This window comes from Mobula hypostoma, chromosome 12 (assembly GCF_963921235.1).
Source record: "Mobula hypostoma chromosome 12, sMobHyp1.1, whole genome shotgun sequence".
Taxonomy (NCBI): Eukaryota; Metazoa; Chordata; class Chondrichthyes; order Myliobatiformes; family Myliobatidae; genus Mobula; species Mobula hypostoma.
The window spans coordinates 60,472,504-60,478,503 of NC_086108.1; the positions used below are offsets into that span (position 1 = coordinate 60,472,504).

Below are 6,000 nucleotides of genomic sequence, written 5' to 3' on the forward strand. Positions count from 1 at the left end.
CAAGATTGTATCTCTCTATAATGGGAAGAAAAAGGATAATAGACAGTGCCTCTAACATATCACTTCCATATGTATGCAACACAGTGTTTTGCATTTTTCTGTTTTGCTTTACCACATCCACCAGTGTCTAAAAGTTGGTTATAGAGACACTGCTGTGTACTGGTGTCTTCCTCAATATCTTGCCTCCTTCCATGTGTGACTTTTGAAGGTATACTGCTAAGTCCAACACATTAGACAAAAGCCATCCAACTGAGCCAACTAACATTCCGCTCCTGTGTCTACCCTTAGATGCTGGTTCCACTGCTTGCTGCCGCAGCCTTTTGAAGCTCAAAGTAAATTTATTATCAAAGTACTTACAGTATATGTCACTATATACAACCCTGAGATTTGTTTTCTTGCGGGCATGCTCAATAAATCCCATAACAATAATAGAATCAATGAAAGTCCACACCCAATAGCATGGACAACCAGTGTGCAAAAAAGAACAAACTGTTCAAATATGAAAGAAAAAATAAGAATTAATAATAATAAATAAATATTGAGAACATGAGATGAAGTGTCCTTGAAAGTAAGTCTATACTGTACATTGTGATCATATAGTGCAGTGATAAGGCAACTGAAGTTGAGTGAAGTTTGAAGTTCAAGACCCTGATGGTTGAGGGTTAATAAGTGTTCATGATCCTGGTGGTGTGAGTCTCGAGGCTCCTGTATCACCTTCCTGATGGCAGCAGTGAGAAGAGAGGATTACCCATGTAGTGGGGTTCCCTGATGATAGATGCTGCTTTCCTGCAACAACACTCCATGTAGGCGTGGGAGGGCTTTACCCATGATGGACTGGGCTGCATCCACTAACTTTTATAGGATTTTCCTTTCCAGAGCATTGGTGCTTCCATACCAGGCTGTAATGTAACCAGTCAATATATTCTCCACCACACATCAATAGAAGTTTGTCAAAGTTTTAGATGTCATGCTGAATGTCGAGCTGTAATCGATAAAGGGCATCCTGATGTATGCATCTGCGCTGTCCAGATGTTCCAGGATTGAGTGAAGAGCCAATGAAAGGCATTTACTGGGGATCTGGTGTGTTGGTAGGCAAATTGGAGTGGATCCAGGTAACTTCTCAGGCAGGAATTGATGTTTCATCACCAACCTCTCAAAATGAAGGGGTTCCTAATTTTCACAAATGCTTATATCTCATGCAATTTCCCTATTCACTCCTGAAATTTACTATAGAGTATGGATTAGAATGGTCTGGTGAGTAAAATTCCTGTCACCAGAGCACATAAATCACAGATTGGAGGTACCAAAGAGATCACCATTCTCCTGGTCGGAAACCAGTCTCAGGTAAGAAGTCCATAAGACCATAATCCATCTAAGTCCAGTGTAGAGGCCCAAAGGTCAAACCCAGTGAAGGCAAGGCCAAAGGTTGAAACCTGAAGGTTTACGACTGAAGGTAGAGGCCTGTATGAGTCATGAGGGTTTGAAGGAGTCACAAGGTCACCGGGGTTGAAGATCCACACAAGACTAGAAGCCAAGGCCTGAAGGTCAAAACCATGACTGGCATCCTGGAGTGCAGGCCAAAGTTGGAAGCCCTATGTCTATGAGTCTGACAATCTTAAGGACAAGGACCAGACTCTAGAGGCAGCCTGTCCTGGGGTTTGAGGCCTGTCTGGGTGTGTGAGAGGATGATTGGGAGGGATAAAATGGGTGCATGTTTTGCTCTTGTTATTTTGTTTAGTTGTTGATGTTGTTGCTGTTGTTTGTATTGCTCAATGTTATCTTGGTGCAGGAATGGGTAGCTCACTTGCAGACTGACCCCAACACATCCATGGGTATGCTGGTTGTTAACACAAATCTAGCTATATGTTTCGATGTATGTGTGATAAATAAATCTGAATCGGAATCTGATCTCTGGATTAGAAAGACCATTTGATCTTTAAAAGGTTCAAATGTTTGAATATACTTTGACTTCACAAATATCTATATTTTTACTAAGTATATAGGAGGAATAAATAATTTGTTTAATTTTCTAATGATTTTTCCATCAATTGCAAATGATTTATTTCTCTTCCACTGCCTTCTTTCAGTGAAAGTAAGTGACTTTGATTCCGTGTAGCATTCTTCTTAATTCAGGATGAAAATGGTGTTGGATTATTGGACAAAGATTTACGTGCAGAGGTTGACACCTTCATGTTTGAAGGCCATGATACCACAGTGAGTGGGATCTCTTGGCTCATGTACTGTCTGGCCCAACATCCAGAACACCAGCAGAAGTGTAGGGAAGAAATTCAGGAACTTCTGGATGGGCGTGATGAATTTAAGTGGTGGGTTTTGAAATTATGTTTTTATCTAACTTTCTAGAATCCAAAAACCCAAGCTAGAAAAATATTTGAGTTTATCATGTTTTAGAAAAGTTAGCATGAAAAATTGCACAGTTCCTTAATTCTGGATCGCAGAACATGTGCAAAACATCTCCAGATAATAAAGATAAAGCAGATAAAAAGAGCGGATTTCAATGGTACGAGGGAGGACGAAGTGAAGAGATTCCTAAAGTTCAATGATTTTGCATCCAGTAAAATAGTTAACAATAGCCCTTACCGAGTTATTTAAACTAATAATATTTGAATATTTAAAGTAAGCTATGAAAAATAAAATCAGAGTGCATTATACAAGACTCTTCAACTCATGTCAAGACATCAACTGCAACTGAATACCTGATCCAGCTCTCATATTTGGCAATGAAAAAGATGCGTACATTATGAAGGCTCTGCAGCTGAACACTGTAAGCCTCATCAACCACACCAACATTAGTAAATGGGTCCCTCCTGGATTTAACAATTTTTACCATTATCTATTTGCTGATAACGCTATTAAATATGTGATCTCTTAAAGTAGACTTATTTAAAATATTTTAATTATTGGATACTAACAGATTATTTTTGATTGTTATTGGTTGGTGCCACTCTTCAGTAAAACCCTTGTTATGAATTCGAATTTCATTCTGTATTTGCAGGGAATTCCTGAGTACAATGCCATACAACACAATGTGTCTAAAGGAGTCTCTATGGCTTTTTCCCCCTCTTCCAGGATTGTTCAGGAAACTGATCAAACCTCTTGTATTCCCTGATGGAAAACAAGTTCCTGCAGGTGTTACAATTCAATAGGTTTTAAGATGAAAGAAAACTCTTACCTATTGATGCATTGAATTACTTTTGGTGGATCCTATGTATATAGGATTATGAAGACATGTAGCCCTCTTTTATTATCATTTATTAATGCATGCATTAAGAAATAAACATTATTTCCTCCGGTATATTTTGTTTGTAAACAACTACTTTTCTGGACAAGCGATATCATGAATTCCAGATTAGGTGTATGCTGCTGTAAGTGACACATTGTTGATTCCAGCACAATAACAGTCATTATACTGTTTCTATGTCTCATGAAAATCATACATTAAGCCAATGAATCCTTTCAACTAAGCTTTTGGAATGCTCACAACAGCTTTAGTGAGACTACAAAATGAGTGTAGGCATTATCAACAGTCTCTAGCACTGGCAAATTTTGTTACATTTTACCTAGAATGTTATGTTACTTCTGTTTAAACGTACCGTGGGTTAACAGTAAAGAATCATATTCTGGAAGAATTAGAGAACTTTTATTTACAGTAATAAACAAACACGTCTTAACTCAACTCCTGGGCCCTCAGAGGCTCCACCTTCCTCTCACCCCAACCCTCCCCTCTCCACTGACACCCCCAGCCTCCCCCCTCCCCCCTCTGATCCCAGCTCTCATCCGTGCCGGGTCTCTACCATCCCCTCCGACCTTCAACTGTCGGAGGCAGAACGCTCTGTTCTCAGTAAGGGCCTCACGTTTGTCCCCCTTCGCCCACACCTCAGCGAGTTCCGTGTTCGCCATGATGCGGAACTTTTCTTCCGCCGTCCCCGTCTCCGAGCCTACTTCTTCAGCAAGGACTCTTCCACCCCCACCGATGACCCCTTCTCCCGTCTTCAACCCTCCTCTTCTTCATGGACACCCCGCTCTGGATCTCTTTATCACCAACTGCCGACGGGACATCAACCATCTCGACTTCACCGCACCTTGTCCCCATTCCAACCTCACTCCTTCGGAACGCTCTGCTCTCCACTCCCTCCGCACTAATCCTAACCTTATTATTAAACCCGCCGATAAGGGGGGTGCTGTTGTAGTCTGGCGTACTGACCTCTACTTTGCCGAGGCACAGCGACAACTCGCGGATACCTCCTCTTACTTACCCCTCGATCGTGACCCCACTAAGGAGCACCAGGCCATTGTCTCCCACACCATCACCGACTTCATCCGCTCAGGGGATCTCCCATCCACTGCTACCACCCGTATAGTTCCCACACCCCGCACTTCCCGTTTCTGCCTCCTACCCAAGATCCACAAACCTGCCTGTCCTGGCTGACCTATTGTCTCAGCTTGCTCCTGCCCCACCGAACTCGTTTCTGCATACCTCGACACGGTTTTATCCCCCCTTGTTCAATCCCTTCCTACCTATGTTCGTGACACTTCTCACGCTCTTAAACTTTTCGATGATTTTAAGTTCCCTGGCCCCCACCGCTTTATTTTCACCATGGATGTCCAGTCCCTATATACTTCCACCCCCATCAGGAAGGTCTCAAAGCTCTACGCTTCTTTTTGGATTCCAGACCTAATCAGTTCCCCTCTACCACCACTCTGCTCCGTCTAGCGGAATTAGTCCTTACTCTTAATAATTTCTCCTTTGGCTCCTCCCACTTCCTCCAAACTAAAAGTGTAGCTATGGGCACCCGTATGGGTCCTAGCTATGCCTGCCTTTTTGTTGGGTTTGTGGAACAATCTATGTTCCGTGCCTATTCTGGTATCTGTCCCCCACTTTTCCTTCGCTACATCGACGACTGCATTGGCGCTGCTTCCTGCACGCATGCAAAACTTGTTGACCTTATTAACTTTGCCTCCAACTTTCACCCTGCCCTCAAGTTTACCTGGTCCATTTCCGACACCTCCCTCCCCTTTCTAGATCTTTCTGTCTCTGTCTCTGGAGACAGCTTATCCACTGATGTCTACTATAAGCCTACTGACTCTCACAGCTATCTGGACTATTCCTCTTCTCACCCTGTCTCTTGCAAAAACGCCATCCCCTTCTCGCAATTCCTCCGTCTCCGCCGCATCTGCTCTCAGGATGAGGCTTTTCATTCTAGGACGAGGGAGATGTCTTCATTTTTTAAAGAAAGGGGCTTCCCTTCCTCCACTATCAACTCTGCTCTTAAACGCATCTCCCCCATTTCACGTACATCTGCTCTCACTCCATCCTACCGCCACCCCACTAGGAATAGGGTTCCCCTGGTCCTCACCTACCACCCCACCAGCCTCCGGGTCCAACATATTATTCTCCGTAACTTCCGCCACCTCCAACGGGATCCCACCACTAAGCACATCTTTCCCTCCCCCCCCTGCATTCCGCAGGGATCGCTCCCTACGCAACTCCCTTGTCCATTCGTCCCCCCAATCCCTCCCCACTGATCTCCCTCCTGGCACTTATCCGTGTAAGCGGAACAAGTGCTACACATGCCCTTACACTTACTCCCTTACCACCATTCAGGGCCCCAAACAGTCCTTCCAGGTGAGGCAACACTTCACCTGTGAGTCAACTGGGGTGATATACTGCGTCCGGTGCTCCCGATGTAGCCTTTTATATATTGGCGAGACCCGATGCAGACTGGGAGACTGCTTTGCTGAACATCTACGCTCTGTCCGCCAGAGAAAGCAGGATCTCCCAGTGGCCACACATTTTAATTCCACATCCCATTCCCATTCTGACATGTCTATCCACGGCCTCCTCTACTGTAAAGATGAAGCCACACTCAGGTTGGAGGAACAACACCTTATATTCCGTCTGGGTAGCCTCCAACCTGATGGCATGAACATCGACTTCTCTAACTTCTGCTAAGGCCCCACCTCCCCCTTGTACCCCATCTA

General features: G+C 44.1%; 1 pseudogene; it reads left to right on the forward strand.

The window, feature by feature from the left end:
• The window catches only part of LOC134354529 (cytochrome P450 4B1-like), a 53,786-nt pseudogene extending 50,622 nt beyond the window's left edge, over positions 1-3,164 (forward strand).
• The last annotated feature ends 2,836 nt before the right edge of the window (positions 3,165-6,000 follow it).